Source organism: Sciurus vulgaris (assembly GCF_902686455.1).
Source record: "Sciurus vulgaris genome assembly, chromosome: 14".
Lineage (NCBI taxonomy): Eukaryota > Metazoa > Chordata > Mammalia > Rodentia > Sciuridae > Sciurus > Sciurus vulgaris.
In genome coordinates, this window is record NC_136475.1 from 31,009,695 (window position 1) to 31,021,781 (window position 12,087).

A 12,087-nucleotide genomic window follows, 5' to 3' on the forward strand; every position below is an offset into this window, starting at 1 on the left:
GGGAATGCAAAACCAACTTTGGAAGAAATATGACCAATTACATCTTTGGACTGGGGGTGTGGGAGGGAGAGGAGCGTGGACAAGGGTACTGAAGGAGGGTGGAGGGTTGGGCAAACCAAGGTCTTGTCCCCTGTGTCCCTGCAGGGAGGATTGTTAGGATTCTGGCAGTCAGGGGCCTGCTGGCTTTGTACATTTTGGCAGCTGTGGGGTTGAGTCTTGTATTTGTGTTACTTCCCAAGATTGCCCACTTAAGAACCTCAATCTCAAATTCTCTGCTTGTGGCTCTTGTCCTGGATCCATAAGCTGATTCTCAACTTGTCAAGCCTGCTGTCAATGTAACCTTATTGATACAGAGCTAGAAAGAGATGCTCATTATTGGCTCTTATATGCCAAGGCAGTTCTAGAACACCACTGGCCCTAATACCAAAAGGAAGCAGACCCAATTCCTTTCCTAGGAATCCCCAGCTCCTTCCCTTTCCCCAGCAGCCCTGCAAGTTGACTGACAGCCTTGATGGTGTCAGGAAAGGGCTCCTTTCAGTACCCACTGGGCCCTGACCCTTCTGGCTTATCTTCCCCATCAGAGGGGGACCAGAAATGGCTACAGATGATTATTCTTGGTTGACTGGGAACAGATCGTCTCTTAAGGGTGAGAAAATAAAAATCTACTTTTTTAATTGTGGCAGAGGCAATGATAGAATTTTTAAAGAGTGTTTTTGTCAGCTGGAGAACAATAAAAGCAAAAAAGAAGAAATCTTTCTGCAGTTTTCTGGTTCTTTCTGGTGGGGCCTCTCTATAACACAGACAGTTGTGTGGCCAGTAAATATCAGGTCCAGAGGAGTGATGTAAAATTCTAGGTCCTGGTTGGGATTTGGGAGCAAAAGCAGCAGAGAATGATCCAACTTCCTGGGGATGTTAGGTGGAGGCAGAGATGTGTGGAAGAGCCAGGATAATGGGTCAGATTTAGAAGGCTGCTCCAGACTCTATGAAGAAATAAATGCAAACCAGGGACTCTTGTTTTCAAGGCCTCCCAGCCATGGGCCTGGGGTTTAGGTCTACAGATGAGCCCCAGACCTCATTTATGTCCCAACTGGAATCATCTCATGGACTTTAGGAAGTGGCAGTGCTGTACTACAAGCTAAGGCTTTCCCCTCCTGCACCTGGAGCATGGTGGGAGCAGGAGTCAGCAACTGATACTGGATCCAAGGACCAACATTTCCTCCTCTGGTTCAAGCAAGTCCTTTGAGTTGAGGAGATGGGGAATAAAATCCTCCCAGGACTGAGGTTCACCCCAGGTATATTCATTATTCTTTTTTATCTTGTGTATTTTTTTTTTAATGAAATAATGAAGTTGTTATACAGCATTCCGATGAGTTTTTTTTTGTTTTTTTTTGTTTTTGTTTTTGTTTTGGTACTAGGATTGACTGCAGGGATACTTTACCACTGAGCTATATCCCCAATCCTTTATTATTATTATTATTATTTTATTTTGAGAGAGGGTCTCACTAAATTGCTGCAGTTATTTATAATAATTTATTTATAATTTCCAGTTTTATATAATATATATTATATAAAATATATATATAATATATTTATATTTTATATATATATATATATATCACACACACACACACACACACATTTTAAGCAGTACTGGATTTTAAGCAGTACTGGGGATTGAACCCAGGGTCACTCTATCTCTGAACTACATCCCCAGTCCTTTTTTTGTAAAGTTGACTGAGCAAATGAAAACAATAGTGATTGCAGTTTACTATAGCCCTCTTATATATGGACAATAAATCAGATCATGTAACTTTTAAATTAAAACATTTGTATTGTTTTCCATGACACAAGAGAATCCAAATTCCTCTTTCTAATTTAGAGTCTTACCTGCTAGAACCCTTGTCTACCTACCCAGACTATGCTATCTTCACCCTCACTCAGGGTAACAACCACATGAGCCTTTGCTCAAGCTTTGGACACTCCAAGCTTCTTCCTACTCCAAGGCAATTAAACTAGTTGGTCTCCCTGATCTTTGCAAGCCTGGTTCCTTCTAATCATTCAGGCTCCATTGTGAATATTGCTTCCATATAGAGGCCCACCTTGATCATAGTATAAAATAGCTCCAAGTTGCTCCCTATCACATCATCCAATTTTTCAGCATAGCACATAATTAACATGTACATTTTTGTTTGCTTGTTTATTTTATCTTAATATTTTTCTGGATTAATTATTATTACTGGTTGTAAGCTCCATGAGAACCTGGACCATGGCTATTTTGTTCACTGATATTTTGACAGTGCCTGACATCATCATCACCATCATCATCATCACCATGATCATCATCATATTTGTAAATAAATAATAAATAAGCATTTATTAAACGAATGGATCTGGCTACTTCTTGTTTGTTTGTTTTTTGTTTTGTGGTACTGGGGATTTTTTATATATATTCCAGCTAGTTATGCATGATGGTAGAATGCATTTTTTTAAATTTGCTTTAGTATATTGGACATCTTTTTAATAAAAAATATGAGAAAGCAATTCCAATTTAATGGAAGAGATGCCAAAAGATTCAAGATTAATGTTATCCATTATTAGCATGTAAAACTGAGGGAAAGATCAGTGAATTGTGCTTGTAAAATTTTGCCCCCATGGGAGATGTAAGGGTCAATCCAAAGTCATTGATGGAAAGAAGAAAGATGAACTCTCAGAGCATGGGTTTCTGTCTAGAATTTGTTCCTTGCTCACTATGTCAATTTTTTTCTCTCAGTCCCCTCAGGCTGATTCTCTAGGTTAATATGGTGATCATGTTTGCTGTTGTACAGAAAGGAAGTGATGGGTTGAACCCAATGGCAGAGTTGAAAAGCTTCCTGAATCACACTTGGCCCAGGCTTCTCCAGGGAAGATGGACAGAGGGAAAGGAGGTGCTAGCACCAAGTGAGGGCTTGGCATAGGGCTCTGGAAAGTTCAGTGGAGCTGGAGGCCCAGGTGGCAGGACACATCTAGATAGCAAGGAGCTCCTATGGCCATGAGAGTCTGCAGTGCCCATACAAGGGACAGCAGTCCAAACCCAATCATGCATAAGCAGATGGAGCCATATGGGGAATGACAAAGGGACTTGCCCTAATCTGTCTCCCATGTGGGACTGACCCAGCCCCATTAAGCCCATGGTGGGTAGCCTGGGAGAATGGTGGTCAGGGTAGCCCAGTGTTGGACAGGATACCATGGCAGACAGACCACCTGGTTTCTGAGGTGAGCTGGTTCATCTCTATCCCTCAAAGTCTTTGGATATGCACAGAGCTGAAGGAGGTCTTACTAGCTGAGAACTTTGGAAAACTCCCTCTAGTGAGACTGGGCAGGGGTGGTAGGGAGTGGACTGCCTTGAGAAAGCAGCTGAGAAATAGATGGATTGGAATTTCCAGAGACTTCGGAGACGATGAATGGTCTGATAGGAACCGTGATTCAATGCTCCAACTTGGGCTAATTTGCCGAATGAGGTAGTTCCATCCTGCTTTCTCTAGGCAGGGTTGGTCTAGAAAGACAGAAAACAGGCCTTCCCAAGACTCATGGGGATGAAAAGTGGCCAAGAAAAGCTAGATTTGGCCTCCCAAAATGCATTGAGAAAAATAGAGGGCTGCAAAGGATTCTAGGTGGAGGCTGAGCTGGATGGTGGCTTCTGTCCATGATTCTGATCCTGACATTGGCTTGGAGGTGGAGATGGCCCTCCCCTGATCTTCCAAAGCCCCAAAGGAGATAGAGGATGGGCCTTAGGGCATCCAAGGACACAAGTGTGTGACGACCACCTCTATGAAACTCAGCGGGGACCACAAAGTTCTAGCAGGGACCACAAATTCCAGCCTCAGTTTGTTCTCAGAGCAACAAGCTAGGCATGGGGTTTGGGGGCTTTAGTCTTGGAGACAAGGGCAGGGTTGCAGTTATGTCTTCTTGGTCTGGAAATATTTCGGATCCCCCAGCTGGGCCATCCATATCACCCTTCTGGAATTGCCAGCTCTCTCCTCTTTCCTCAGTGGACAGGAGAGTGGGTGGGAGGTAAGCTACACCCAGCAGGAGCCACCATTTCTTCTCCGTAGGACACCCAGTTGCTCTCCTGGGCAGGACGCCTGGGGCCACACAGGCGTGTCTAGATCTCTATGTCCACAGGGAAAATGTTGCCCGTTTTGTGCTCTCTGACCCACAGCTCTCTGTCTTTGACCAGGTCCACTTTTCAAAGCAGTTGGTCCACAGGCTCAACTGTGCTTTGGTTGAACATGTCCACCTAGTGCCGCAGCTGTGTGTACTGGCATAAATGTTGCCGGATCATCTCCACCCTCTCCACTTCCAGTCGCTCCAGCTCCAAAGTGGTGGTCACCATCTCTTCAAGTCACCTGGACTGAGCCTGGTTGTAGAGGTCCACACAGCGCATGAGGTCATCACCAGTTTGTGTGGACTTTCTCCATGCCTTCTTGATGTCCTCTTCCGTCTTATTGCTCAGCTGCTGGGTTTTCATCTCCAAGTCTCTCTGCCACTCTGTGAGGGCTTTCCGGGCCTTCTCCCGGAAAGCATAGTGGCTGGCGAGTTGCTTGCAGAGGTCAGCGATACAGTGGTCACGCTTTTTCATGTCTTTCTTGAAGTTCTCATGAAAGTTCATTAGGGGCTTCTCTGCCTGGCTGTGAATCTTGGCAGAGAACTTCAGATGAACTTCTGCTTCATCTGCCAGGTTCTTCTTCACCTGAGCCCATGCTTCTCCCAGGGAGCCTTCCTCCTGTGCAGCCAAGGAGTTCTGAGAGAGCTTAGCCAAGTTCTTTGCATATTCTTCAATCTTCATCCTCTCTCAGACGAATTCAGACATTTCTTTCTGCATTTCTTTGTCTTTCAGTTGCTTTTGGAATAGCAGTTTGAATCCTGTCACAGTGCCATTGCCTTGGGGGTCTTTCTTATCAGCCCAGAAGTAGTCATAGTTGCTCCACTCCGTTGGCTTCAGCAGCTGCTGTTCGGGCATTGTGTCTGAGTGAGGGAACGTCACGCAATTTATCATCTTCTCTGTGTGGTCCTTTATTTTCAAGATTATATATTTTGTCATCATTGCCTGAAGTTCTGTCTTCCAAGTGGTCTCCTCTGTTGGTGACTGACTGGAGTGAGATGAAATCTTAGAGCAGTTTTGATTCACATTTTTCTAATCACTAGAGATGATGAACATTTTTCATCTGTTTGTTGGTTGATTGTATTTCTTCTTCTGTGAAGTGTCTGTTCAGTTCCTTAGCCCATCTGTTGATTGGGTTATTATTATTAGTATTATTTTTTGGTGTTAAGTTTTTTGAGTTCTTTGTATATCCTGGGGATTAGTGCTTTATCTGAGGTGCATGATGAAAGAAACTTCTCCGATTTTGTAGGCTCTTTCTTCATATTATTGTTTCCTAAGAAGAAGCCTTTTAGTTTGAATCCATCCCATTTATTTATTCTTAATTTTACTTCTTGCACTTTCGGAGTCATGTTAAGCAAGTCAGGTCCTTAGCCAACATGATGAAGATTTAGACCTACTTCTTCTTCTCTTAGGCACAGGGTCTCTGTTCTAGTGCCTAAGTCTTTGATCTACTTTGAGTTGATTTTTGTGCAGGATGAGAGATAGAGGTTTAATATCATGGATTTCCAGTATCCCCAGCACCTCTTGTTGAGTAGCCTATCTTTTCTTCAAAGTATAATTTTGGTGCCTTTGTCTAGTATGAGACAACCATATTTACGTGTTTGTCTGTGTCTTCTATTTTGTACCATTGGTCTACATGTCTATTTTGGTGTCAATACCATGCCATTTGTGTTACTATTGCTCTATAGTATAGTTTAAGTTCTGGTATTATGGTGCCTCCTGCTTCACTCTTCTTGCTAAGGATTGCTTTGGCTATTCTGGGTCTCTTATTTTTCCAAATAAATTTCACGATTGCTTTTTCTATTTCTATGAAGAATGTCATTGAATTTTAATAGGATTTGCATTAAATCTGTGTAACAGTTTTGGTAGTATGGTCATTTTGACAATATTAATTCTGCCTATCCAAGAGCATGAGAGATTCTTCATCTTCTAAGGTCTTCTTCAATTTCTTTCTTTAGTGTTCTGTAGTTTTCATTGTAAGGGTTTTTCACTTCTTTTGTTAGATTGATTCCCAAGTATTTTATTTTTGTTGAGGCTATTGTGAATGGGGTAATTTTCCTAATATCTCTTGCAGTGGATTTATCATTTATGTATAGAAAGGAATTTGATTTATGGCTATAGATTTTATATCCTGCTACTTTGCTGAATCCATTTATGAGTTCTAGAAGTTTTCTGGTTGAATTTTTTGGATCTTCTAAATATAGAATCATGTCATCAGCAAAAAGTGATATTTTGAGTTCTTCTTTCCCTATTCATATCCCTTTAATTTCTTTTGTCTGTCTCATTGCTCAGGCTAGAATTTCAAGGACAATGTTGAATAGAAGTGGTGAAAGTGGGCATCCCTGACTTGTTCTAGTTTTTAGAGGGAATACTTTCAATTTTTATCCATTTCGAATGACATTGGCCTTGTGCTTAACATAGATAGCTTTTACAATGTTGAGGTATGTTCCTACTATCTCTAGTTTTTCTACTGTTTTGAACATGAGGAGGTGCTGTGTTTTGTCAAATGCTTTTTCTGCATCTATTGAGATAATCATTTGATTCTTGTCTTTAAGTCTATTGATGTGATGTATTACATTTATTGATTTTCATATGTTGAACATTTCCATATGTTGCATCCCTGGGATGAACCACACTTGATCATGGTGCACTATCTTTTAAATATGTTTTTGTATACAATTTGCCAGAATTTTATTGAGAATTTTTGCATCTATGTTCATCAGAGACATTGGTCTGAAGTTTTCTTTCCTTGATGTGTCTTTGTCTGGTTTTGGTATCAGGGTGATACTAGCCTCAGAATGAGTTTGAAAAGGTTCCCTCCTTTTCTATTTCATGGAATAACTTGAGGAGTTTTGGTGTTAATTCTTCTTTGAAGGTCTTATAGGACTTGGCTGAGAATCTGTCTGGTTCTGGGCTTTTCTTGGTTGGTAAGTTTTTGATGGTGTCTTCTATTTCATTGCTTGAAATTGATCTTTTATATTGTGTTTGTCCTTCTGATTCAGTTTGGGTAGATCATATGTCTCTAGAAATTTGCAGTGTTGTCAGGGATTTTATATTTTATTTGAGTATGAATTTTCAAAATAGTTTCTAATTATCTTTTGTATTTCACTATTGTCCATCGTGATAGTTCCTTTTTCATCATGAATTTTAGTAACTTGAATTTTCTCTCTCTCTTTGTTAGTGTAGCTAAGGGTTTATCAATTTTATTTATTTTTTCAAAGAACCAAATTTTTATTTTGTCAGTTTTTTGAATCCTTTTGTTTCAATTTTACTGACTTCAGCTCTGATTTTAATTATTTCCCATCTTCTGCTTTTGGTGTTGATTTGTTCTTCTTTTTCTAGGGCTTTGAGATGTAATGTTAGGTCATTTATTTGTTGACTTTTTTATTCTTTTAATGTATGAGCAAAATGCAATGAGCTTTCCTCTTAGAACTGCCTTAAAAGTGTCCCAGAGATTTTGATATGTTGTATTTGTGTTCTCATTTACCTCTAAGTATTTTTTTATTTCTTTCCTGATTTCTCCTGCTATTCATTCATCATTCAATAGCATGCTATTTAGTCTCCAGGTGTTGGAGTAACTTGTATTTTTTATTTTATCATTGATTTCTAGTTTCATTCTGTTATGATCTCATAGGATGAAGGGTATTATTTCTAAGTTTTTGTATTTGCTAAGAGTTGCTTTATGGCATAACATATGGTCTATTTTAGAGAAGGAGTAATGTGCTGTGGAGTAGAAAGCATATTTGCTCAATGATGGATAAAATACTCTGTATATGTCTGTTAAGTCTAAATCATTGAATGTATTATTTAGTTCTATAGTTTCTTTGTTTAGTTTTTGTTTGAAGATATATGCAGTGGTGAAAGAAGTATGTTAAAGTCACTCAGTATTATTGTGTTGTGGTCTATTTGATTCTTGAAATTGCAAAGAGTTTGTTTGATATATGTAGGTGCTCCATTGCTTGGGGCATATATATTTATGATTGTTATGTCTTGTTGGTGTATGACTCCCTTAAGCTGTGGGAAATGTCCTTCTTTATCCCTTCTGACTAACTTTGATTTGAAGTCTACTTTGTCTGATATGAGGCTGGAAACCCCTGCTTGTTCACATAGCCCATGTGAGATGTTTTTTCTCCACCTTTCACCTTCAGTCTTCAGATGTCTTTTCCTAGGAGGTAAGTCTCTTGAAGACAGTAAATTGTTGGGTCTTTTTATAAAAATCCCAATCTGCCAGTCTTTCTTTTGATTAATGAGTTTAGGCCATTAACATTCAGGGTTATTATTGAGATATGATTTGTATTCCCTGTCGGTTTGGTTTATTTTTGGTTTTTAACTTGACTTAGTTTCTCCTTTGATTGACCTTTCTTTTAGTGTAGTTCCTCCCTTTGCTGGTTTTATTTTTTTTTCCTCATTTCTTCCTCATGGAATATTTTGCTGAGAATGTTCTGTAGTGCAGGCTTTTCAGTTCTAAATTCTTTAAACTTTTGTTTATGATGGAAGGTTTTTATTCCATCTTCAAATCTGAAGCTTAATTTTGCTAGATATAAAATTCTTGGTAGTCATCCATTTTCTTTCAGAGCTTGATATATGTTATTCTAGGACCTCCTGGCATTGAGGGTCTGGGCTGAGAAATCAGCTGAGATCCAAATTGATTTCCCCCATATGAATTTGATTTTTTTCTCTCACAGCCTTTAAAATTTTATCTTTATTCTGTATATTAGTTATTGTTACTTATAATATACCTTGGTGTGGGTCTGCTATAATTTTGTACATTTGGGGTCTGGTAAGCCTCTTGTATTGATTTTCCATTTCATTCTTTAGATTTGGGAAGTTTTCTGTTATTACATCATTGAAAAGATTGTGCATTCCTTTGGTTTTTATCTCCATGCCTTCATCTATTCCAATAAATCTTAAATTTGGTCTTTTCATGTTATCCCATATTTCTTGGAAGTTCTGTTCATGGTTTCTTACCATCTTCTCTGTGCCGTTGACTTTATTTCAAATGTATATATTTTGTCTTCATTGTCTGAGGTTCTGTCTTCTAAACAGTCTAGTCTTTTGACGATATTTTCCATTGAATTTTTAATTTGGTTTATTGTTTCCTTCATTTTGAGGATCTCCACTTAATTCCTCTTTATAATATCTGCCCCTTTATTGAAATGATCTTTCACTTTTGGTATTTTCTCTCTGATACCATTCTTTAGTTTGAAGATCAGTCTAACTATGTACCTTCTTAACTCCTTCTCTGACATTTCTTCTACTGTGTTGTCTATGATTCTATTGGAACATCTTGGTTTGTTTGAGGAACTTTGTTCCCTTGTTTTTTCATGTTGTTTATGTGTCTTCCTGCCTAGCGGTATGGAGCTGAGGCAGTACAGTTTCTACCCTGTAGTCTTGTAGTGTCCCTGAAGGCTTCCAGTACCTCACCTTTAAGGGCAGACCAATTTTAATAGCACCCAATGCAAGTAATATACAACCTTAAACCAAATAGCTCCTATTAGGGAATCTACAGTTTTGTTTCAATAAACAGAAATGATGTGTTCAATTACTGTCTACAGTATAAACTAAGTTTGCTTAAAGGGATTACCATGTCAAATGATGGACAATGAGGGAACAGAAGTAGTGTAAGATGTGATGTTTAAGAGGGAGAAGGAGACAAGATAGAGGTAAAAATTTATCATAGGAGTGAGGGAGGAATTAATAGAATTTAGCTGTTAGTATGAGAGAAGTGAGAATGAGAATCCACGGAGACAGATAGGTGAGAGAAAAAATATATACAGATTTTTTAAAAAGTAAAAATGTAAGAATACACAACAAAACTGTAATATTCAATTCAGACATCCCATTCCTCAATAAAGTGATGCATGAAAAATATTTGGATTCAAAGGTGGTAGAGGTGTGAGAGAGAGGGGGGGAAAAAAAAAAAGGAAAGTCAGTCTCAGTGGAAAATTGAGTGACTGCTTCCACTGGCTTTCAAAAATTTCTCAACTTCTTTGCCAATAGGTGGGGTTGTCTGAAGTTTGATGTTAGCTCCAGTCCAGTGGGTGCTGTACTGGTTGGCTGGGTGAGCTGATAGCAGGATGCTTTCACACCCTCTTCCAGTCTTCCACCTATTGTAACTGTCCCCTTCCATCTCTGAGCACTTCAGGACTCACGGAGCTGGAGAGAACACAGCTTTCTCCAGTTTCTCCAACCTGTGCTCCCTACAGGGAACTGCCCCTAGTCTCTGACTTTCCACAGGCTTGCCAGACCCAGACTGACCCATACAAACCCAGCTGCAATCTGGTGGACCTGGGATTCAGCTTCCCCAAACCCTGCCTTGCTGCAGTCCCAAGATCTCAATGCCTTTCAACTTGCAGAGAGACCACCAGGGATGCGCTTACACAAAGGAGCAGCCCTACAAAGTGGCTGCCATATGGTGGCCACTAGCACACCCAGCAGAAAGACCTCAGGTGCAACTAGACCTGCAAGTACCCTGACAGTATATCTCCAGGCCCCGGTGGGTGTCCTCAGACTGACACAGCCATGCACTGAGATGGCAGCAGTGACAGCAGCAAACCTGCAGGCCCTGGCCAGTGTCCCAAGATGGCAGCAGCCATGTGTAACCAAACCTGCAGGTACTGTGACAATGGACTTCTAGGTGGCAGTGGGCAGCAGGGAGCTGGTGATCCAATGGTGGTCTGCAGGCTAACTGTGGGCTATTGATGGTGGATGTTGGTGGGTGATGGGTACGTGAGGGGTGGGCAATGGGCAGGCAAGTGGTGGGCAAATGGGCAATAAGAGATGATAGGTGGTCAGGGAGTGATCTGTGTGCAAAAAGCAGTTGATATACTGGCAGATGGCAGGTGATTGCAGGGGATGAATGGGGGTTAAAGAGCAGGGGATCCGTGGGCAGTGATGATTGCCTTGCAGAGAAACAGTATTTTTCTGCTTGAATCCTGAGTCACGGAGTGACAAGGAATGCAGCCTCCCTCTAGTTCTCTATCTTGGGTCTCCCGAATATGGCCATTTCTGAGCTGGCTTACTGTGAATAATAGAAAGAATTAGGGCCCTGTTGAAATGTCAACACCAGCAGTTGAGTATTCCCACAAGAGCCCACATAGCTCCCAGCTCTGTTGATTGTGTAGTATCAAGTCACAGCCTCTGGGATCCTCTGCCTCCCAGGCTGATGCCCTGCAAGGGGCAATTTTGGGGTGATCCCTTGTACAGTTCAAATACTCCTCTCTCTGTTTTGAGTTCTAAATTCCAGCCTAGACCCTTCTTTTCTTTATGTCTGGTTGTTCACAGGTAGGTCTTCCCTGCTCTTCTTCTCATAGTGAAAGAATGAAAATATCCCTGGGAGACACAGTATCTCTTTCCAAGCCTAAATGCCCTAAATTTTAATAGTTGCCTTAATTAGTAATAGTAACAATAATGATGATGCTGTCCTAAAATATTATAATTTGTTGGGTATGGCATAGGCATTGGGCTAAACATTATAAACACTAAACTCAACCCTGGAAAGACTACATTTTTGGTCAGAGAAATTGAGGCTTAGAGGAGAAGTAACTTGCTCACGTTCATTCAGTTAGTTTGTAGTTCAGTTAGGACCAGATCCTAGGTCTGTCAGATTCTGAAGCCTATACAAAGATGTATTTCTAAAAATTTTCATTTTAGTATTAATTATACACCTAAAGTTTTAGAAAAATTCAATTATTCAACAAGAGAAGTTTGGTTCAATAACGCTCAAGACTGGATGGCCTCTCGGAGGACCTGGCTAGGAAGGAGGAGTTGCATGTGTCACTTCAGCAGGTGGCAGCTGTGGCTGCCAGGGCTGTGTCCTCAAACTTATGCAGCCATGCCCTGAGATGGCAGCAGTGGCAGCGGCAAGCCTGCAAGCCCTGGCCGGTGTCCCAAGATGGCAGTGGCCATGTGTAACCAAACCTACTGACATTTCTGAATCCAGTGGG